Source organism: Lissotriton helveticus, chromosome 5_1, assembly GCF_964261635.1.
Source record: "Lissotriton helveticus chromosome 5_1, aLisHel1.1, whole genome shotgun sequence".
Lineage (NCBI taxonomy): Eukaryota > Metazoa > Chordata > Amphibia > Caudata > Salamandridae > Lissotriton > Lissotriton helveticus.
This window is the reverse complement of record NC_136065.1, coordinates 769,046,018-769,071,211: the sequence shown is the minus strand read 5'-3', so window position 1 is coordinate 769,071,211 and position 25,194 is coordinate 769,046,018.

Below are 25,194 nucleotides of genomic sequence, written 5' to 3'. Positions count from 1 at the left end.
GGTGGCTGAGTGGGCTAAAGAATGGTAATGGATTAAACCCAGATCAGTTGACTGGGGGTGAGTGTTTGATTTGCTCAAACGCTCCGTCCATCATCCCCTTTTGTATCGCTTTGTTTGCCCTACGTGTGGCAGGGTATGCTCAGACGTGAGTCCCTTGCTCACTTGGCCACTGGATTCAAGATAGCCTGGCTGATGAAGATTATGAATCCGAAACCGTTCCCAGGGTGCTTGTTTCCGGTCCATGGAAGACATGGCTTGGCAGTTTGGGCTGGACTGTTCTCATGAGGCACAGGGTCAGACTGATTTGCATATAGCCATGTCTGAAATGGGGTGGCCGAGTGGGCTAAAGAATGGTGATGGATTAAACCCAGATCAGTTGACTGGGGGTGAGTGTTTGATTTGCTCAAACGCTCCGTCCATCATCCCCTTTTGTATCGCTTTGTTTGCCCTAAGTGTGGCAGGGTATGCTCAGACGTGAGTCCCTTGCTCACTTGGCCACTGGATTCAAGATAGCCTGGCTGATGAGGATTATGAATCCGAAACCGGTCCCAGGATGCTTCTTTCCGGTCCAGGGAAGACATGGCTTGGTAGTTTGGGCTGGACTGTTCTCATGAGGCACAGGGTCCGACTGATTTGCATATAGCCATGTCTGAAATGGGGTGGCTGAGTGGGCTAAAGAATGGTGATGGATTAAACCCAGATCAGTTGACTGGGGGTGAGTGTTTGATTTGCTCAAACGCTCCGTCCATCATCCCCTTTTGTATCGCTTTGTTTGCCCTAAGTGTGGCAGGGTATACTCAGACGTGAGTCCCTTGCTCACTTGACCACTGGATTCAAGATAGCCTGGCTGATGAAGATTATGAATCCGAAACCGTTCCCAGGGTGCTTGTTTCCGGTCCATGGAAGACATGGCTTGGCAGTTTGGGCTGGACTGTTCTCATGAGGCACAGGGTCAGACTGATTTGCATATAGCCATGTCTGAAATGGGGTGGCTGAGTGGGCTAAAGAATGGTGAATGATTAAACCCAGATCATTTGACTGGGGGTGAGTGTTTGATTTGCTCAAACGCTCCGTCCATCATCCCCTTTTGTATCGCTTTGTTTGCCCTAAGTGTGGCAGGGTATGCTCAGACGTGAGTCCCTTGCTCACTTGGCCACTGGATTCAAGATAGCCTGGCTGATGATGATTATGAATCCGAAACCGGTCCCAGGATGCTTGTTTCCGGTCCATGGAAGACATGGCTTGGCAGTTCGGGCTGGACTGTTCCCATGAGGCACAGGGTCAGACTGATTTGCATATAGCCATGTCTGAAATGGGGTGGCTGAGTGGGCTAAAGAATGGTGATGGATTAAACCCAGATCAGTTGACTGGGGGTGAGTGTTTGATTTGCTCAAACGCTCCGTCCATCATCCCCTTTTGTATCGCTTTGTTTGCCCTAAGTGTGGCAGGGTATGCTCAGAAGTGAGTCCCTTGCTCACTTGGCCACTGGATTCAAGATAGCCTGGCTGATGAAGATTATGAATCTGAAACCGGTCCCAGGATGCTTGTTTCCGGTCCATGGAAGACATGGCTTGGCAGTTCGGGCTGGACTGTTCCCTTGAGGCACAGGGTCAGACTGATTTGCATATAGCCATGTCTGAAATGGGGTGGCTGAGTGGGCTAAAGAATGGTGATGGATTAAACCCAGATCAGTTGACTGGGGGTGAGTGTTTGATTTGCTCAAACGCTCCGTCCATCATCCCCTTTTGTATCGCTTTGTTTGCCCTAAGTGTGGCAGGGTATGGTCAGACGTGAGTCCCTTGCTCACTTGGCCACTGGATTCAAGATAGCCTGGCTGATGAGGATTATGAATCCGAAACCATTCCCAGGGTGCTTGTTTCCGGTCCATGGAAGACATGGCTTGGCAGTTTGGGCTGGACTGTTCTCATGAGGCACAGGGTAAGACTGATTTGCATATAGCCATGTCTGAAATGGGGTGGCTGAGTGGGCTAAAGAATGGTGATGGATTAAACCCAGATCAGTTGACTGGGGGTGAGTGTTTGATTTGCTCAAACGCTCCGTCCATCATCCCCTTTTGTATCGCTTTGTTTGCCCTAAGTGTGGCAGGGTATGCTCAGACGTGAGTCCCTTGCTCACTTGGCCACTGGATTCAAGATAGCCTGGCTGATGAGGATTATGAATCCAAAACCGGTCCCAGGATGCTTGTTTCCGGTCCATGGAAGACATGGCTTGGCAGTTCGGGCTAGACTGTTCCCATGAGGCACAGGGTCAGACTGATTTGCATATAGCCATGTCTGAAATGGGGTGGCTGAGTGGGCTAAAGAATGGTGATGGATTAAACCCAGATCAGTTGACTTGGGGTGAGTGTTTGATTTGCTTAAACGCTCCGTCCATCATCCCCTTTTGTATCGCTTTGTTTGCCCTAAGTGTGGCAGGGTATGCTCAGACGTGAGTCCCTTGCTCACTTGGCCACTGGATTCAAGATAGCCTGGCTGATGAGGATTATGAATCCGAAACCGTTCCCAGGGTGCTTGTTTCCGGTCCATGGAAGACATGGCTTGGCAGTTTGGGCTGGACTGTTCTCATGAGGCACAGGGTCAGACTGATTTGCATATAGCCATGTCTGAAATGGGGTGGCTGAGTGGGCTAAAGAATGGTGATGGATTAAACCCAGATCAGTTGACTGGGGGTGAGTGTTTGATTTGCTCAAACGCTCCGTCCATCATCCCCTTTTGTATCGCTTTATTTGCCCTAAGTGTGGCAGGGTATGCTCAGACGTGAGTCCCTTGCTCACTTGGCCACTGGATTCAAGATAGCCTGGCTGATGAGGATTATGAATCCGAAACCGGTCCCAGGATGCTTGTTTCCGGTCCATGGAAGACATGGCTTGGCAGTTCGGGCTTGACTGTTCCCATGAGGCACAGGGTCAGACTGATTTGCATAGAGCCATGTCTGAAATGGGGTGGCTGAGTGGGCTAAAGAATGGTGATGGATTAAACCCAGATCAGTTGACTGGGGGTGAGTGTTTGATTTGCTCAAACGCTCCATTCATCATCCCCTTTTGTGTCGCTTTGTTTGCCCTAAGTGTGGCAGGGTATGCTCAGACGTGAGTCCCTTGCTCACTTGGCCACTGGATTCAAGATAGCCTGGCTGATGAGGATTATGAATCCGAAACCGGTCCCAGGATGCTTCTTTCCGGTCCATGGAAGACATGGCTTGGCAGTTCGGGCTGGACTGTTCCCATGAGGCACAGGGTCAGACTGATTTGCATATAGCCATGTCTGAAATGGGTTGGCTGAGTGGGCTAAAGAATGGTGATGGATTAAACCCAGATCAGTTGACTGGGGGTGAGTGTTTGATTTGCTTAAATGCTCCGTCCATCATCCCCTTTTGTATCGCTTTGTTTGCCCTAAGTGTGGCAGGGTATGCTCAGACGTGAGTCCCCTGCTCACTTGGCCACTGGATTCAAGATAGCCTGGCTGATGAGGATTATGAATCCGAAACCTTTCCCAGGGTGCTTGTTTCCGGTCCAGGGAAGACATGGCTTGGCAGTTTGGGCTGGACTGTTCTCATGAGGCACAGGGTCAGACTGATTTGCATATAGCCATGTCTGAAATGGGGTGGCTGAGTGGGCTAAAGAATGGTAATGGATTAAACCCAGATCAGTTGACTGGGGGTGAGTGTTTGATTTGCTCAAACGCTCCGTCCATCATCCCCTTTTGTATCGCTTTGTTTGCCCTACGTGTGGCAGGGTATGCTCAGACGTGAGTCCCTTGCTCACTTGGCCACTGGATTCAAGATAGCCTGGCTGATGAAGATTATGAATCCGAAACCGTTCCCAGGGTGCTTGTTTCCGGTCCATGGAAGACATGGCTTGGCAGTTTGGGCTGGACTGTTCTCATGAGGCACAGGGTCAGACTGATTTGCATATAGCCATGTCTGAAATGGGGTGGCTGAGTGGGCTAAAGAATGGTGATGGATTAAACCCAGATCAGTTGACTGGGGGTGAGTGTTTGATTTGCTCAAACGCTCCGTCCATCATCCCCTTTTGTATCGCTTTGTTTGCCCTAAGTGTGGCAGGGTATGCTCAGACGTGAGTCCCTTGCTCACTTGGCCACTGGATTCAAGATAGCCTGGCTGATGAGGATTATGAATCCGAAACGGTTCCCAGGATGCTTGTTTCCGGTCCATGGAAGACATGGCTTGGCAGTTTGGGCTGGACTGTTCTCATGAGGCACAGGGTCAGACTGATTTGCATATAGCCATGTCTGAAATGGGGTGGCCGAGTGGGCTAAAGAATGGTGATGGATTAAACCCAGATCAGTTGACTGGGGGTGAGTGTTTGATTTGCTCAAACGCTCCGTCCATCATCCCCTTTTGTATCGCTTTGTTTGCCCTAAGTGTGGCAGGGTATGCTCAGACGTGAGTCCCTTGCTCACTTGGCCACTGGATTCAAGATAGCCTGGCTGATGAGGATTATGAATCCGAAACCGGTCCCAGGATGCTTCTTTCCGGTCCAGGGAAGACATGGCTTGGTAGTTTGGGCTGGACTGTTCTCATGAGGCACAGGGTCCGACTGATTTGCATATAGCCATGTCTGAAATGGGGTGGCTGAGTGGGCTAAAGAATGGTGATGGATTAAACCCAGATCAGTTGACTGGGGGTGAGTGTTTGATTTGCTCAAACGCTCCGTCCATCATCCCCTTTTGTATCGCTTTGTTTGCCCTAAGTGTGGCAGGGTATACTCAGACGTGAGTCCCTTGCTCACTTGACCACTGGATTCAAGATAGCCTGGCTGATGAAGATTATGAATCCGAAACCGTTCCCAGGGTGCTTGTTTCCGGTCCATGGAAGACATGGCTTGGCAGTTTGGGCTGGACTGTTCTCATGAGGCACAGGGTCAGACTGATTTGCATATAGCCATGTCTGAAATGGGGTGGCTGAGTGGGCTAAAGAATGGTGAATGATTAAACCCAGATCATTTGACTGTGGGTGAGTGTTTGATTTGCTCAAACGCTCCGTCCATCATCCCCTTTTGTATCGCTTTGTTTGCCCTAAGTGTGGCAGGGTATGCTCAGACGTGAGTCCCTTGCTCACTTGGCCACTGGATTCAAGATAGCCTGGCTGATGATGATTATGAATCCGAAACCGGTCCCAGGATGCTTGTTTCCGGTCCATGGAAGACATGGCTTGGCAGTTCGGGCTGGACTGTTCCCATGAGGCACAGGGTCAGACTGATTTGCATATAGCCATGTCTGAAATGGGGTGGCTGAGTGGGCTAAAGAATGGTGATGGATTAAACCCAGATCAGTTGACTGGGGGTGAGTGTTTGATTTGCTCAAACGCTCCGTCCATCATCCCCTTTTGTATCGCTTTGTTTGCCCTAAGTGTGGCAGGGTATGCTCAGAAGTGAGTCCCTTGCTCACTTGGCCACTGGATTCAAGATAGCCTGGCTGATGAAGATTATGAATCTGAAACCGGTCCCAGGATGCTTGTTTCCGGTCCATGGAAGACATGGCTTGGCAGTTCGGGCTGGACTGTTCCCTTGAGGCACAGGGTCAGACTGATTTGCATATAGCCATGTCTGAAATGGGGTGGCTGAGTGGGCTAAAGAATGGTGATGGATTAAACCCAGATCAGTTGACTGGGGGTGAGTGTTTGATTTGCTCAAACGCTCCGTCCATCATCCCCTTTTGTATCGCTTTGTTTGCCCTAAGTGTGGCAGGGTATGGTCAGACGTGAGTCCCTTGCTCACTTGGCCACTGGATTCAAGATAGCCTGGCTGATGAGGATTATGAATCCGAAACCATTCCCAGGGTGCTTGTTTCCGGTCCATGGAAGACATGGCTTGGCAGTTTGGGCTGGACTGTTCTCATGAGGCACAGGGTAAGACTGATTTGCATATAGCCATGTCTGAAATGGGGTGGCTGAGTGGGCTAAAGAATGGTGATGGATTAAACCCAGATCAGTTGACTGGGGGTGAGTGTTTGATTTGCTCAAACGCTCCGTCCATCATCCCCTTTTGTATCGCTTTGTTTGCCCTAAGTGTGGCAGGGTATGCTCAGACGTGAGTCCCTTGCTCACTTGGCCACTGGATTCAAGATAGCCTGGCTGATGAGGATTATGAATCCAAAACCGGTCCCAGGATGCTTGTTTCCGGTCCATGGAAGACATGGCTTGGCAGTTCGGGCTAGACTGTTCCCATGAGGCACAGGGTCAGACTGATTTGCATATAGCCATGTCTGAAATGGGGTGGCTGAGTGGGCTAAAGAATGGTGATGGATTAAACCCAGATCAGTTGACTTGGGGTGAGTGTTTGATTTGCTTAAACGCTCCGTCCATCATCCCCTTTTGTATCGCTTTGTTTGCCCTAAGTGTGGCAGGGTATGCTCAGACGTGAGTCCCTTGCTCACTTGGCCACTGGATTCAAGATAGCCTGGCTGATGAGGATTATGAATCCGAAACCGTTCCCAGGGTGCTTGTTTCCGGTCCATGGAAGACATGGCTTGGCAGTTTGGGCTGGACTGTTCTCATGAGGCACAGGGTCAGACTGATTTGCATATAGCCATGTCTGAAATGGGGTGGCTGAGTGGGCTAAAGAATGGTGATGGATTAAACCCAGATCAGTTGACTGGGGGTGAGTGTTTGATTTGCTCAAACGCTCCGTCCATCATCCCCTTTTGTATCGCTTTATTTGCCCTAAGTGTGGCAGGGTATGCTCAGACGTGAGTCCCTTGCTCACTTGGCCACTGGATTCAAGATAGCCTGGCTGATGAGGATTATGAATCCGAAACCGGTCCCAGGATGCTTGTTTCCGGTCCATGGAAGACATGGCTTGGCAGTTCGGGCTTGACTGTTCCCATGAGGCACAGGGTCAGACTGATTTGCATAGAGCCATGTCTGAAATGGGGTGGCTGAGTGGGCTAAAGAATGGTGATGGATTAAACCCAGATCAGTTGACTGGGGGTGAGTGTTTGATTTGCTCAAACGCTCCATTCATCATCCCCTTTTGTGTCGCTTTGTTTGCCCTAAGTGTGGCAGGGTATGCTCAGACGTGAGTCCCTTGCTCACTTGGCCACTGGATTCAAGATAGCCTGGCTGATGAGGATTATGAATCCGAAACCGGTCCCAGGATGCTTCTTTCCGGTCCAGGGAAGACATGGCTTGGTAGTTTGTGCTGGACTGTTCTCATGAGGCACAGGGTCAGACTGATTTGCATATAGCCATGTCTGAAATGGGGTGGCTGAGTGGGCTAAAGAATGGTGATGGATTAAACCCAGATCAGTTGACTGGGGGTGAGTGTTTGATTTGCTCAAACGCTCCGTCCATCATCCCCTTTTGTATCGCTTTGTTTGCCCTAAGTGTGGCAGGGTATGCTCAGACGTGAGTCCCTTGCTCACTTGGCCACTGGATTCAAGATAGCCTGGCTGATGAAGATTATGAATCCGAAACCGTTCCAAGGGTGCTTGTTTCCGGTCCATGGAAGACATGGCTTGGCAGTTTGGGCTGGACTGTTCTCATGAGGCACAGGGTCAGACTGATTTGCATATAGCTATGTCTGAAATGGGGTGGCTGAGTGGGCTAATGAATGGTGATGGATTAAACCCAGATCATTTGACTGGGGGTGAGTGTTTGATTTGCTCAAACGCTCCGTCCATCATCCCCTTTTGTATCGCTTTGTTTGCCCTAAGTGTGGCAGGGTATGCTCAGACGTGAGTCCCTTGCTCACTTGGCCACTGGATTCAAGATAGCCTGGCTGATGAAGATTATGAATCAGAAACCGTTCCCAGGGTGCTTGTTTCCGGTCCATGGAAGACATGGCTTGGCAGTTTGGGCTGGACTGTTCTCATGAGGCACAGGGTCAGACTGATTTGCATATAGCCATGTCTGAAATGGGGTGGCTGAGTGGGCTAAAGAATGGTGATGGATTAAACCCAGATCAGTTGACTGGGGGTGAGTGTTTGATTTGCTCAAACGCTCCGTCCATCATCCCCTTTTGTATCGCTTTGTTTGCCCTAAGTGTGGCAGGGTATGCTCAGACGTGAGTCCCTTGCTCACTTGGCCACTGGATTCAAGATAGCCTGGCTGATGAGGATTATGAATCCGAAACCGGTCCCAGGATGCTTGTTTCCGGTCCATGGAAGACATGGCTTGGCAGTTCGGGCTGGACTGTTCCCATGAGGCACAGGGTCAGACTGATTTGCATATAGCCATGTCTGAAATGGGGTGGCTGAGTGGGCTAAAGAATGGTGATGGATTAAACCCAGATCAGTTGACTGGGGGTGAGTGTTTGATTTGCTCAAACGCTCCGTCCATCATCCCCTTTTGTATCACTTTGTTTGCCCTAAGTGTGGCAGGGTATGCTCAGACGTGAGTCCCTTGCTCACTTGGCCACTGGATTCAAGATAGCCTGGCTGATGAGGATTATGAATCCGAAACCGGTCCCAGGATGCTTGTTTCCGGTCCATGGAAGACATGGCTTGGCAGTTCGGGCTGGACTGTTCCCATGAGGCACAGGGTCAGACTGATTTGCATATAGCCATGTCTGAAATGGGGTGGCTGAGTGGGCTAAAGAATGGTGATGGATTAAACCCAGATCAGTTGACTGGGGGTGAGTGTTTGATTTGCTCAAACGCTCCGTCCATCATCCCCTTTTGTATCGCTTTGTTTGCCCTAAGTGTGGCAGGGTATGCTCAGACGAGTCCCCTAGTCACTTGGCCACTGGATTCAAGATAGCCTGGCTGATGAGGATTATGAATCCGAAACCGTTCCCAGGGTGCTTGTTTCCGGTCCAGGAAAGACATGGCTTGGCAGTTTGGGCTGGACTGTTCTCATGAGGCACAGGGTCAGACTGATTTGCATATAGCCATGTCTGAAATGGGGTGGCTGAGTGGGCTAAAGAATGGTGATGGATTAAACCCAGATCAGTTGACTGGGGGTGAGTGTTTGATTTGCTCAAACGCTCCATTCATCATCCCCTTTTGTGTCGCTTTGTTTGCCCTAAGTGTGGCAGGGTATGCTCAGACGTGAGTCCCTTGCTCACTTGGCCAACGGATTCAAGATAGCCTGGCTGATGAGGATTATGAATCCGAAACCGGTCCCAGGATGCTTGTTTCCGGTCCATGGAAGACATGGCTTGGCAGTTCGGGCTGGACTGTTCCCATGAGGCACAGGGTCAGACTGATTTGCATATAGCCATGTCTGAAATGGGGTGGCTGAGTGGGCTAAAGAATGGTGATGGATTAAACCCAGATCAGTTGACTGGGGGTGAGTGTTTGATTTGCTCAAACGCTCCGTCCATAATCCCCTTTTGTATCGCTTTGTTTGCCCTAAGTGTGGCAGGGTATGCTCAGACGAGTCCCTTCGTCACTTGGCCACTGGATTCAAGAATGCCTGGCTGATGAGGATTATGAATCTGAAACCGGTCCCAGGATGCTTGTTTCCGGTCCATGGAAGACATGGCTTGGCAGTTCGGGCTGGACTGTTCCCATCAGGCACAGGGTCAGACTGATTTGCATATAGCCATGTCTGAAATGGGGTGGCTGAGTGGGCTAAAGAATGGTGATGGATTAAACCCAGATCAGTTGACTGGGGGTGAGTGTTTGATTTGCTCAAACGCTCCGTCCATCATCCCCTTTTGTATCGCTTTGTTTGCCCTAAGTGTGGCAGGGTATGCTCAGACGTGAGTCCCTTGCTCACTTGGCCACTGGATTCAAGATAGCCTGGCTGATGAAGATTATGAATCCGAAACCGGTCCCAGGATGCTTGTTTCCGGTCCATGGAAGACATGGCTTGGCAGTTCGGGCTGGACTGTTCCCATGAGGCACAGGGTCAGACTGATTTGCATATAGCCATGTCTGAAATGGGGTGGCTGAGTGGGCTAAAGAATGGTGATGGATTAAACCCAGATCAGTTGACTGGGGGTGAGTGTTTGATTTGCTCAAACGCTCCGTCCATCATCCCCTTTTGTATCGCTTTGTTTGCCCTAAGTGTGGTAGGGTATGCTCAGACGAGTCCCCTAGTCACTTGGCCACTGGATTCAAGATAGCCTGGCTGATGAGGATTATGAATCTGAAACCGGTCCCAGGATGCTTGTTTCCGGTCCATGGAAGACATGGCTTGGCAGTTCGGGCTGGACTGTTCCCTTGAGGCACAGGGTCAGACTGATTTGCATATAGCCATGTCTGAAATGGGGTGGCTGAGTGGGCTAAAGAATGGTGATGGATTAAACCCAGATCAGTTGACTGAGGGTGAGTGTTTGATTTGCTCAAACGCTCCATTCATCATCCCCTTTTGTGTCGCTTTGTTTGCCCTAAGTGTGGCAGGGTATGCTCAGACGTGAGTTCCTTGCTCACTTGGCCACTGGATTCAAGATAGCCTGGCTGATAAGGATTATGAATCCGAAACCGGTCCCAGGATGCTTCTTTCCGGTCCATGGAAGACATGGCTTGGCAGTTCGGGCTGGACTGTTCCCATGAGGCACAGGGTCAGACTGATTTGCATATAGCCATGTCTGAAATGGGGTGGCTGAGTGGGCTAAAGAATGGTGATGGATTAAACCCAGATCAGTTGACTGGGGGTGAGTGTTTGATTTGCTTAAATGCTCCGTCCATCATCCCCTTTTGTATCGCTTTGTTTGCCCTAAGTGTGGCAGGGTATGCTCAGACGTGAGTCCCCTGCTCACTTGGCCACTGGATTCAAGATAGCCTGGCTGATGAGGATTATGAATCCGAAACCGGTCCCAGGATGCTTGTTTCTGGTCCATGGAAGACATGGCTTGGCAGTTTGGGCTGGACTGTTCTCATGAGGCACAGGGTCAGACTGATTTGCATATAGCCATGTCTGAAATGGGGTGGCCGAGTGGGCTAAAGAATGGTGATGGATTAAACCCAGATCAGTTGACTGGGGGTGAGTGTTTGATTTGCTCAAACGCTCCGTCCATCATCCCCTTTTGTATCGCTTTGTTTGCCCTAAGTGTGGCAGGGTATGCTCAGACGTGAGTCCCTTGCTCACTTGGCCACTGGATTCAAGATAGCCTGGCTGATGAAGATTATGAATCCGAAACCGTTCCCAGGGTGCTTGTTTCCGGTCCATGGAAGACATGGCTTGGCAGTTTGGGCTGGACTGTTCTCATGAGGCACAGGGTCAGACTGATTTGCATATAGCCATGTCTGAAATGGGGTGGCTGAGTGGGCTAAAGAATGGTGATGGATTAAACCCAGATCAGTTGACTGGGGGTGAGTGTTTGATTTGCTCAAACGCTCCGTCCATCATCCCTTTTTGTATCGCTTTGTTTGTCCTAAGTGTGGCAGGGTATGCTCAGACGTGAGTCCCTTGCTCACTTGGCCACTGGATTCAAGATAGCCTGGCTGATGAGGATTATGAATCCGAAACCGGTCCCAGGATGCTTGTTTCCGGTCCATGGAAGACATGGCTTGGCAGTTCGGGCTGGACTGTTCCCATGAGGCACAGGGTCAGACTGATTTGCATATAGCCATGTCTGAAATGGGGTGGCTGAGTGGGCTAAAGAATGGTGATGGATTAAACCCAGATCAGTTGACTGGGGGTGAGTGTTTGATTTGCTCAAACGCTCCGTCCATCATCCCCTTTTGTATCGCTTTGTTTGCCCTAAGTGTGGCAGGGTATGCTCAGACGAGTACCTTCGTCACTTGGCCACTGGATTCAAGAATGCCTGGCTGATGAGGATTATGAATCTGAAACCGGTCCCAGGATGCTTGTTTCCGGTCCATGGAAGACATGGCTTGGCAGTTCGGGCTGGACTGTTCCCATCAGGCACAGGGTCAGACTGATTTGCATATAGCCATGTCTGAAATGGGGTGGCTGAGTGGGCTAAAGAATGGTGATGGATTAAACCCAGATCAGTTGACTGGGGGTGAGTGTTTGATTTGCTCAAACGCTCCGTCCATCATCCCCTTTTGTATCGCTTTGTTTGCCCTAAGTGTGGCAGGGTATGCTCAGACGTGAGTCCCTTGCTCACTTGGCCACTGGATTCAAGATAGCCTGGCTGATGAAGATTATGAATCCGAAACCGGTCCCAGGATGCTTGTTTCCGGTCCATGGAAGACATGGCTTGGCAGTTCGGGCTGGACTGTTCCCATGAGGCACAGGGTCAGACTGATTTGCATATAGCCATGTCTGAAATGGGGTGGCTGAGTGGGCTAAAGAATGGTGATGGATTAAACCCAGATCAGTTGACTGGGGGTGAGTGTTTGATTTGCTCAAACGCTCCGTCCATCATCCCCTTTTGTATCGCTTTGTTTGCCCTAAGTGTGGTAGGGTATGCTCAGACGAGTCCCCTAGTCACTTGGCCACTGGATTCAAGATAGCCTGGCTGATGAGGATTATGAATCTGAAACCGGTCCCAGGATGCTTGTTTCCGGTCCATGGAAGACATGGCTTGGCAGTTCGGGCTGGACTGTTCCCTTGAGGCACAGGGTCAGACTGATTTGCATATAGCCATGTCTGAAATGGGGTGGCTGAGTGGGCTAAAGAATGGTGATGGATTAAACCCAGATCAGTTGACTGGGGGTGAGTGTTTGATTTGCTCAAACGCTCCGTCCATCATCCCCTTTTGTATCGCTTTGTTTGCCCTAAGTGTGGTAGGGTATGCTCAGACGAGTCCCCTAGTCACTTGGCCACTGGATTCAAGATAGCCTGGCTGATGAGGATTATGAATCTGAAACCGGTCCCAGGATGCTTGTTTCCGGTCCATGGAAGACATGGCTTGGCAGTTCGGGCTGGACTGTTCCCTTGAGGCACAGGGTCAGACTGATTTGCATATAGCCATGTCTGAAATGGGGTGGCTGAGTGGGCTAAAGAATGGTGATGGATTAAACCCAGATCAGTTGACTGAGGGTGAGTGTTTGATTTGCTCAAACGCTCCATTCATCATCCCCTTTTGTGTCGCTTTGTTTGCCCTAAGTGTGGCAGGGTATGCTCAGACGTGAGTTCCTTGCTCACTTGGCCACTGGATTCAAGATAGCCTGGCTGATGAGGATTATGAATCCGAAACCGGTCCCAGGATGCTTCTTTCCAGTCCATGGAAGACATGGCTTGGCAGTTTGGGCTGGACTGTTCTCATGAGGCACAGGGTCAGACTGATTTGCATATAGCCATGTCTGAAATGGGGTGGCTGAGTGGGCTAAAGAATGGTGATGGATTAAACCCAGATCAGTTGACTGGGGGTGAGTGTTTGATTTGCTCAAACGCTCCGTCCATCATCCCCTTTTGTATCGCTTTGTTTGCCCTAAGTGTGGTAGGGTATGCTCAGACGAGTCCCCTAGTCACTTGGCCACTGGATTCAAGATAGCCTGGCTGATGAGGATTATGAATCTGAAACCGGTCCCAGGATGCTTGTTTCCGGTCCATGGAAGACATGGCTTGGCAGTTCGGGCTGGACTGTTCCCTTGAGGCACAGGGTCAGACTGATTTGCATATAGCCATGTCTGAAATGGGGTGGCTGAGTGGGCTAAAGAATGGTGATGGATTAAACCCAGATCAGTTGACTGAGGGTGAGTGTTTGATTTGCTCAAACGCTCCATTCATCATCCCCTTTTGTGTCGCTTTGTTTGCCCTAAGTGTGGCAGGGTATGCTCAGACGTGAGTTCCTTGCTCACTTGGCCACTGGATTCAAGATAGCCTGGCTGATGAGGATTATGAATCCGAAACCGGTCCCAGGATGCTTCTTTCCGGTCCATGGAAGACATGGCTTGGCAGTTCGGGCTGGACTGTTCCCATGAGGCACAGGGTCAGACTGATTTGCATATAGCCATGTCTGAAATGGGGTGGCTGAGTGGGCTAAAGAATGGTGATGGATTAAACCCAGATCAGTTGACTGGGGGTGAGTGTTTGATTTGCTTAAATGCTCCGTCCATCATCCCCTTTTGTATCGCTTTGTTTGCCCTAAGTGTGGCAGGGTATGCTCAGACGTGAGTCCCCTGCTCACTTGGCCACTGGATTCAAGATAGCCTGGCTGATGAGGATTATGAATCCGAAACCGGTCCCAGGATGCTTGTTTCCGGTCCATGGAAGACATGGCTTGGCAGTTTGGGCTGGACTGTTCTCATGAGGCACAGGGTCAGACTGATTTGCATATAGCCATGTCTGAAATGGGGTGGCCGAGTGGGCTAAAGAATGGTGATGGATTAAACCCAGATCAGTTGACTGGGGGTGAGTGTTTGATTTGCTCAAACGCTCCGTCCATCATCCCCTTTTGTATCGCTTTGTTTGCCCTAAGTGTGGCAGGGTATGCTCAGACGTGAGTCCCTTGCTCACTTGGCCACTGGATTCAAGATAGCCTGGCTGATGAAGATTATGAATCCGAAACCGTTCCCAGGGTGCTTGTTTCCGGTCCATGTGTGGTAAATAAATAAATAATACCCTATTTTTGAGTGCATGAATGATAGCTCAATAAATAAGAGTCAAGATTCGAGGTAGTAGGAGTTTTGCAGGTTTATTACAGCATAAGGACAGGATCAGGACAACCTGCATAGGATGAGCAGAACGACAGGGCCCAGCAGGACAACTGGGACCCAGTAGGGGAAAAAGATGCCCAGCAGCTGCTGGGGCTTGGTCTGGGATGAGCGCGCTAACTTTCAATAACATAACATTGATATATATATACATAGCGCAAACACATAGCATTACATTGCAGTAGGCGTAACAGTGGGTGGAATAGAAGGCGTGACGTGTAGCAGTCGCGAAAGATAAGAGTAAAAGTAGGTGTAACTGGGAGTATACATAGACATGTGATGTGAACGTAGCAGAATATGTCATGAATGGGCGGACACATAGGAGGGGGCTACCTAAGGAGCCGGGACCTCTAACCTAATGGTGCGCGAAAACTAGCAATGACGTATTACTAGGAGAAGCTGGGGGCTACGAACTCTGTGCTAGGAGCAGAGACTAGAGTCTGGAGGGTCGGAGCGACATGTACCTAAACCCTATCTGGTATCTAATGTTTGGGGAACATGTTGATATAAACTAGAAGTCATGAGGGGAAAAGCTAACCTGATTCTAAGACTGGACCATGCATTATTCTACATGTAGTGCGTGAAGAATATTAAATGACCATTAAATACAGTATTTCTCTAACGTGGAGCCGAGAAGGCTAGACAATGACGGAAACTATTGATGCAGTTCAGTAGCTTAGGAATGCAGAAGAGGAGGACTGAACTGATAGCAGGAACTATAACATACTTTTGGCAGACTCAGAGGCAGAGCCGGGCTGCACCGGGCACTGCTAGGTAGGAAGTAAGTGAAGGGTCGAGGATACAGGTGGGGGCTGTATCGCTCCTCAGCGAGGCTTTCAGGAGACAGAAGCTGAATCTGTGGTCCGGGCCCTTTTGAGGCCTAGAAACGGGGACTTTATAATTGAATAACGTGCACACTGAGAAACGTGGCAACATTACTTACATAGGCCTGATATTCGTAGTATTCACGAGGACTGGAAAATAGCATACCAGAGGTGGACACAACTGTAATTGCGTCTTTAATCAGAAATGGGGAATAACATATGCATATTGGTCATGCATACATAACATATGATGGATGAGGCGTAGGGACACAGAACATGGCAAAATTTACTTTTCCACATTCCCTCCTTGTCACTACGTTTTACATCAGGAAACATCAATATTCATGATACCGTCTATCATTTCATACAGTACCATTTGCTCGTCTCGAATTGTCTTGGAACGGGATTTAGAACGGGGCTTGGGACTAGGAATACAAGAGGTAGCACACATGCTGCAAATCGCAGGGCCACATTGTATACAGAGGCAGCAGCTAAATATGATCGCTACTGCAATACCTAGGAAGGACAGGACTTTCCATCCCCATGCGGAAATTATATTCCAGAACCAACCGGACCATGTCCAGGTGCCTGGATCTTGATGTAACAGATGGGCAATTTTATGAAGTCTGGTTATAGCTGAATAAACAGACGGTGCGTTATTTGGAATGAAAATGCAACAACTAGATCCGAGAATTCTACAGGCCCCGCCCCTATCGGCCAGTATGACGTCAAGGACGAGACGATTTTGCAAAACGACAAATCTCATAGCAGATTGTTCTTCGGTTAGGTTACCTAGAGCAGAGGCAGTCTCATTTACTACAGCTTCAAGGGTTCTTGTTAACCTACGGATTAGTTTACTATTCTGGACAGGTCCTATAAAGAAAAAGAAACCTTTGTTGAAATCTGTATACTGTTCTAGAGTAGTTTCAGTTTGATCGACAATTGGGGACTCCCTTCTAGGTCTAGTGTGTACTAAGAAAGAATTCCTATGATAATCAGGTGGGGCTAGAAAAACAGGTGGCAGTAGGAAGGCAATGTAACAGGTTCCCTCCCAATCGAGGGGCAGACGGACATATGCAGTTTGACCACAAACAAAATAAGAATGACGTGAAGCTTTGAAAATAGATTTCCCACTGTCACCATACTTGACAACAGTAGTACATTCACTATGACCTATATGTACAGAACCATAACTACGGATACATAATTCGCCTTTGACTGGTAGTACTGAAATAGCAGGTAAGTCTGGAGTAGTATCAGACTGAACATTCAGAACCATGAAATTCGACGAATAATTTCCTAAATTATATACCTCATTTTCTAAATCTAAACCTGTTCTGTGGGGAAAACCTTGCTTGTCTGGAAAACATGTACTGTTAAGAAAAGACATATCTGTTGAGGATGACGTTAACGTGGACCATGCTCCACACGAACCATTGTGTGAGAATGGATAAGGAAAGAGTGGCAGAACTCCCTTCGATGTCTGGAAAGGGGGGAGTCGACCACACACCCAACAATTAGTGGCATTGCTGGTCTGGTGTGAATAATGTAACATACGGATGAATGTGTTATTACGCATGGCAAGGCGGTATGCATATTCGTGAGGAGGCAGATCACTAAACGTGTGCTCTACTGTAGCATTAGCAGACATATTTACATGAGAAACTGGTAAATACAGAAAAAATGCGTAGCTGGTGCAGGAAATCATTAGGCTGAGAAATAATATGAAACTCAGAAAAACGATGCATTGTAGTGAACTGCGACTGACTCTCTCACTATGGGGGTCTATTTTGTACATGTCAGAAACAGTCTAACCGTTTCACCTAGGGGAGGACTTATACAATCAAACTGGCTGACCTATTAGACCTGAGCTTTAACTTATACTCCTGTTGCGGAGTTTTCTCTAACAAGGGAGGGGTTGTAACAAAGTCTGGTGCGGGACAGTCCTTTAAAACAATGTTCTGGCAATCCTTCGAATCCTGGGAAATGTTCTTGGCAATGTCTTTGACGACTGGCTTTGGTCCTTTAAAAAGTTTTACATGAGAAAGGTGGACCCACCCCTTCCTGCCTTCTAACTTGACGGCAGTTCGGGTGGTCAAGAGGACTTGACGTGGCTCTTTCCAACGTGGTTCCAGCGGACTTGATCTGTCAAAGTTGCGGATCATCACCAACGACCCTGGAACGATCTCGTGCGGTGCCACCTCGGTATTGTCTGGAAATGCGGCGGCAACCTGTGAACGACATGAGTTGAGGGCAGACATCAAGGAAGCTAGGTAATCTGTCAGCATATTACATGAAACATCGGTAATACATCGGGGTCTAGGAGTACCCCACATGTTAGGGGGGCGGCCGAAAACGACCTCATACGGGGACAGACCTGATCTGGAATGTGCGACCATACGCATGTAAAACAGAGCGACTGGCAAAGCTACTAACCAGTCTACACCTTTGTCTTTACAGACTTTTGCTATACGGATTTTCAGAGTCTGATTATGTCTTTCTACTAGTCCAGCTGCTTCTGGATGGCGTACACAATGGAACTTCCACTGGTACCCTAACAACAGGGAAACGTGTCTCATGAGTTCGGATGAGAATGGCTGACCGTTATCAGAATATACGACTCTAGGGAGTCCGTATCTAGGGAAAAATTCACGAACCAACTGTTTGGCAGTGGTCGCGGCTGTGTAATCTGGGACTGGATATGCTTCTGTCCACCTGGACAAAGCGCATACTACTACAAGGACATACTTGAAACCTCGACATCGCTCCATCTGAATATAATCCATCTGGAGGACCTCAAAAGGGTGGTCAGGGGGCTGGAAACCACCTTGTTCCACCGGGACACTTTTACCTGGATTAAACTGACAACATATCATACAGGTACGGACTTTCTGCTTGGCTGCAGCTCGTAAATGCTTGTTGAACCAAATGTTCTGGATACTGTCTAACATAGCTTTTTCTCCTAAATGTGCTGGACTATGTGCGGTATTGATAATGACTTGAACCATAGAATCGGGGAGAAACCATGTGGCTCTACCCTTCGTTAACCATCCTTGATCTGTCTGGACCCCTCCTTGTACAGACCATTTCTTGATTTCATCGGGAGTAGCATGTAACTGGATATCTATGACATCTTGTGTAGGGTCCTTAACTGTCATGCATGTAATCAGATCTGGAGTATATGTCTGATTAACTGGAACGTCTGGAGTCTGTGCTGTAAGCTTGGCTGTGCGGTCTGCTAGATCATTACCTTGGGAAATAATGTCCGTGACTTTCGTATGTGCTTTGCACTTCATGATAGCAATAGATGTCGGTAAATGTATGGCATCTAACAGGGCTTGAATAAGGAGACCATGCTGAATCTTGGTTCCATGAGAAGTCATAAAACCTCTCTCCTGCCAGAGCACTCCGAAGTCGTGTACAACTCCGAATGCGTAACGTGAATCTGTGTAAACATTAACCTTCAGGTTCTTGGCATGTATACAGGCTTGTGTCAGAGCAACTAGCTCTGCTGCTTGAGCGGACAGAGTATCAATACGGTGTGTTTCAATAACTTCAGTGTCAGTAGTCACTGCATACGCGGCAACTAGTTCTCCTGTACTAGTTCTCATACATGAACCATCCACATAAAGTGTCAGGTCAGGATCTAGTAACGGAATGTCTGTCAGGTCTTGTCTGGGCTTTGTCGTAATGTTAACTACTTCCACACAATCATGTGGGTCTGGATTTGAATTGACTGATGGTAACAGTGTAGCAGGATTCAGGACGTTGCAGCGTCTAATTTCTATGTGTGGCTGGAACAGTGTCAATTCATAACCTGTTAAACGTGCAATTGTCAAGTGCTGAGTCTGTGTTCGGTTTAAAAGAACTTCTACTGAATGTGGAACTTGTACTGTCAGGGAATGTCCTAAAACTATGGAATCACTTTGTCTGATAGCTAGTGCTGTGGCTGCAACTGACTTGAGGCACGCAGGCAACGCCTGGGCGACTGGATCTAATGTGCTCGAAAAATAAGCACAGGGCTTGTATTGACCTGCTTGATCTTGTGTGAGAACAGATAATGCTGTACCTTCGCGTTCTGTAACGAAAAGTGTAAAAGGCTTACTGTAGTTCGGTGTAGCTAGAACTGGAGCTTGACATAGGGCTTTCTTTAACTCGTTGAAACTAAGTGTATGTTCAGATGTCCAAGGGAGGACAGTCGATACGGCTGCCTCCTGTGTCGTTAACTGTATCAATGGCTTGGCTAGAAATGCATACTGGGGAATCCATTGTCTACAATAAGAAGTAAGGCCGATAAAAGCACGTACCTCCTTCTGGGTTCTGGGCTGGGGAAGACTCGCTATTAACTGGATACGATCGGGTGTCAACTGCCTACCCCTCTTGGACAGCAAGTGTCCTAAGTATACCACTTGCTGGACACAGAATTGAAGCTTCGAAGGTGACACCTTGTGCCCCATCTCGGCTAGAAAATACAGAACTGTAAGTGATGCTCGCTCGCAAGCACGTTCAGAACGGGCTGTGATCAGTAGATCATCGACATACTGGAGCAGGGCAGTGTCAGTTGGCATGTGAATGTTGTCTAGTTGTCTCTTGAGTGCTTGACTGTAAATACTAGGGCTTTCTGTGAAACCTTGAGGAGCGCGTGTAAACATATAGCTCCTTCCATTTAAACAAAATCCGAAAAGAAACTGGCTGTCTGGATGAATTGGAACACTAAAAAATGCATTCTTGAGGTCAATAACAGTGAAAAACATGGCTTCGGAATCAATGGCAGTTAACAGAGAAGAAATGTCTGGAACAACTGGGTACTGAGGAATAATACATTTGTTAAGCTCTCGTAAATCAATCACTAATCGATATACTGGGGGTGCATTCGGATCAGTACGTTTCATGACTGGAATGATCGGAGAATTGCATACATTGGAGTCAGTTTCTACAACTACCCCTTGAGCCATGAGCTCGTCAATAATTTTGGATAAGGCTGCTACAGCCTCAGGTGGCAATCTGTACTGTCTGATTCGGGGTAACACTACACCTGGTTTGAGAGTCACACGATAGGGTGTGATTCGCATGTAACCTACATCAGTTGGACCTTGCGCCCATAACTGCTGCGGAACATTAGACAATCTTGAATCAAAATCTCGTAATACATAGTGACCCTTAAAGTCACGTAGGAACAGACGTATTCCCTCTGGGGAACAACAAATAATTGCACCTAATTCTTTCAATGTCTTAATACCCAATAGATTTTCTGGACATGACTTAGTAAGTAACAGATCAGTAGTACGGGACAATGGACCTACTTCTAGAGTAACTGGCTGAGATATTTCATTAACTATGGGTTTTCCTGAAAATCCAAGGGAAACATTTCTTGAGCCTGAGAGCGGAGCCCCTGGAACTTCGGCATGACTAATTGTGGTCCTACTTGCCCCTGTATCGATCAGAAATTTTCTGTCTTTCCCTAATACTTGACTATGAACATAGGGACCTTCTTGGTCTACAGGTATCTCGATGAGAGGCAAGCCTACCTCCCTCTCTAGGCTGTTTCATGAATATGACTGGTACTCTGGATACTCAGACTGTGCATACTGGTACATCTGCGATGTAACGTGCTGTGTTGCAGCAATAGGCTGCGGTACTGTAACTGTCTGTGGTGCATTCTGTGACTGAGGAGCCTGTGAAACTTGTTCTTGTCTAGGCGGACGTGGTCTTTCTTTAGTCTTACCAGTAGCTATGTTATGTTTCAGAACTGCACACTCGTTTATAAAATGACCTGGCTGTTTACAATAATTGCAGTTCCCTTTAACGGGAGCCGCAGGATGACTGGCTTGAATCGGACCCCTCTTCTGACTGTCTTGAGGAATAGATTGTGCAACTAGCACTTTCATTTTCGTGTCTTTCATACGTTTTCTCTCGTGTTCTTGCTCTTCTCTGATTCTATTCTGGTGATACTGGAGCATCTGGAGCATCTGGGACGGACTATTTGCTTGCCAGGTGCTTTCGACTTTCAAAACTCGGTTTTTAATTTGTGGACTTGAATTCTCGACTAATTTGGTAACGAAAAGATGAGGGTATGACTCACTACTTGTCTTGAGACCACTGTTAATACTGAAACATTTCTCGAATCTAGAATAAAAATCACTAATATCTTCTTCTTGTTTCTGTTTGCAGGCTGAGATTGCATCCCAGTCTTCTTTCCTAGTTGTCAATAATCTGGGTAAAACTTGAATCAATAATTCTGGTAATTCTTTACATTTATCTCCAAGACCGGTACCTGGTACTCGTGCCTTGTCTTCAGCTTCTAGAGCTGTCCAATCGATCTTTTTCTCTCCCACCTCCCATTCTTTTTCCTTTAACTTTTCATACACCCCTGCGGGTAGCAGAACCTTTAACATTTTAATGATATCTGGGTAGGTGTATTCTCCCATACGGAGCATGTCTTTTAATTCTCGATGGAACCCTGCTGGATCTTTGTCATGACAGGGAATTAATTTCTTCATCTCGAGGAGTTCCATCTTTGAAATCGGAGTGTATACAAACACTCGTTGCATATCGCCACCCGCCCCTTGGACTGGGTGGACTTCTCGTAACGGATTCTGTCTGTCTATGTAAAACGGTTTACTTTCTGGGGGTGAGACATGAACAAAATGCGGGTTCAGGAACGTTCTATACTTGTGGCGCTGTTCTAGAATGACACTAATTAAATCGGTACCTAGACCTCTCCATCTATACTGGAGTAACTCGTTCAGGATATCATGTAACGGACCTGGATCAGAATGTTGACCCTCATACAGGGTAATGAGGTGCTGGATCATATACATACCCACCAGTCGTTGCTCGGCTGGGGGCAGTTTCAGAAACATTTGTGCCACTATTTCGTCTGGAAAAGTGGTAGAATCAGTAATCCATCGGACTGCTGATCGGGCTAGTTCTTGTTCATGCATGGTACTTAATTCGCTATAACCGACTCGTGATTTCAGAATGTGATCGGTAGCTTGAAATACTTGTTCTAGAGAGCGAGGCTCTCGTTCTGGTGCTGGATGATGAAAAATAGACTTGGGTTCTAGACGTAAATGGCGATCTGGAAATCTGGATTTTCCTACATACGCTATTCTGGCGGGATTCTCGTCTTCCTCTTCAGGATCAGAGGTACTTTCTTTCTCGCTTACTTGTGCTGCTTTACGCTGTTCGTGTAACCTTATTATTTCTTTACGAATTTTCTTGTACATACTTTCCATGGCACTAAGGGTCTTGTGCTTACCCTCGGCTATATTATCACTCCACCTTGTCAGGTTTCTCATTTCGGTGGGATCTTTAAACGGGTAATCTTGTTCTCTTATTAGACAATTGATCAGGAACTTTAATATCATGAGCTGAATCTCGGCTTTCCTTTGAGACATAATCTCGCCAATACTTTCTGGATCATCCCCTGTACGGATGAAACGATATATTCTGTCTAGATCTTCTTTCATATTTGGCAAGGTGACTAGATACTCGGTCACCCTCCTTACACGTACGGAATATAAAACCATATTATATTCGCCTGGAACTGGATCATAAACACATTCGGCAAGGGCTTGCCTGATTTCTGTAACAGACTTATTACTTTTAGGAGTACGCTGTGATGCTTGAGCATGTAATTCGAGTGCCGATAAACGCTTGTGTGGCGGCGGGGTTTGAGGAGGACCTCCTCCTGCGGCCCCTAGACTAGAATCGTCAACTGACATTCTTCGTGCTTGCAGGGTCGGTATGGCGGGCTGACCCGGGGGTACCGTAACAGGTACTCCGGTGCCTGGAAGAGCGGGAAGTGCCTGATTTACAGGGACAGGTGGAGCGCGAACTGGATTTGCATATTCTGGGACTGTGTCATCCAAATAGGACGAAATGAAAATATCAGCTGCGGTCGGTTTGTGACGTAGCTTGGTCGGAACTAATGGTGGCGGGAAATTACTGGATGCCTCAGGGGTCGCTTTCGGCACACCTTCGGCAAGAAGAGGATACATACCCTTAATAAGGGCATGCCTCTGTCTGTCTGACTGTTCGGCTTTGACTTGTTCACCTATCTCGATTAATTCTCTTTCTTGGGCTCGTTCTTGGGATTCTCTAATTAACTCTGACTTTCTGACTTCCTTTTCCGTTCTTCTATGCGCTTCCTTACGCCATAACTCGATGGCATCTTTCTGTGACTGTCTGGCTTTCTTTTTCCATAATGCTTCTTCTACTCGCATGATACATTCGGCATCCCATGTACCCGATACGGGCCATCTATACTTTTCTTCTAACTGTTTGGTATACTCTACCCATAAATCTAAATACAATATGGCGCTTATGCCATGTTTCTGATACATAAAGTGACCTGGACTGTCCCTTGGCGGAACAGGAACTGCTGCTTCCAGCAGACCCTTTCTAGTTTTTAACTGACGTAACTTTGAAAAGAGCGGCATTCTAAACTTAAATCGGAACACAATACAATACACGAAAAACAATAACAATTGGGAAAACAATTCAGGCATACCACGACATTGAAAATACATTAAACAACATCATAAATAACAGTTCGAACAGAATACTACCTGAAAAATACTGAAAACAGAAACAGAACAGAATTCTCGAGAACGGAACAGACTAGAGTTACTGGATGCACTGCTGTAACAGTACGGAACATACCGGTCCCATAAAGGAACACATCAAGACCCGTATCCACCTAGGTGAACACTTCGTTTGCGGGCTTGGGTACCACCAACCCACGGACCAGAGTCAATTTAGACTGACCCTGTCTAGACACTACCCCAGCAATGGTACTCACCGGGCAGCACGGAACGGAAGGCCTCGGACGGGACTGGACTACGACGACGAACTTCGGACTTCGGACTTCAGTTACGGGTGGACCTCCGGATACCTCGGACCTTGGACTCTCGGCTTGGGCTCTGGTCGGGACTCGCCGCGTTCCTCCACCGTCTCGTTCGGATGCTGGACCGCCTCCTCCGTCTCCTCCGTGGGCCTGAGGGATACTTGAAGCAGAAATATCTGCACTTGGCCAGAAGAGTTCCGTCACGACTGCAGGGGGTCAGGGGGTCGGCGTGGCTTCACCGACGCGTGGGGAAAGGGCAGGTCCCTGTTCGGGCGCCATTATGTGGTAAATAAATAAATAATACCCTATTTTTGAGTGCATGAATGATAGCTCAATAAATAAGAGTCAAGATTCGAGGTAGTAGGAGTTTTGCAGGTTTATTACAGCATAAGGACAGGATCAGGACAACCTGCATAGGATGAGCAGAACGACAGGGCCCAGCAGGACAACTGGGACCCAGTAGGGGAAAAAGATGCCCAGCAGCTGCTGGGGCTTGGTCTGGGATGAGCGCGCTAACTTTCAATAACATAACATTGATATATATATACATAGCGCAAACACATAGCATTACATTGCAGTAGGCGTAACAGTGGGTGGAATAGAAGGCGTGACGTGTAGCAGTCGCGAAAGATAAGAGTAAAAGTAGGTGTAACTGGGAGTATACATAGACATGTGATGTGAACGTAGCAGAATATGTCATGAATGGGCGGACACATAGGAGGGGGCTACCTAAGGAGCCGGGACCTCTAACCTAATGGTGCGCGAAAACTAGCAATGACGTATTACTAGGAGAAGCTGGGGGCTACGAACTCTGTGCTAGGAGCAGAGACTAGAGTCTGGAGGGTCGGAGCGACATGTACCTAAACCCTATCTGGTATCTAATGTTTGGGGAACATGTTGATATAAACTAGAAGTCATGAGGGGAAAAGCTAACCTGATTCTAAGACTGGACCATGCATTATTCTACATGTAGTGCGTGAAGAATATTAAATGACCATTAAATACAGTATTTCTCTAACGTGGAGCC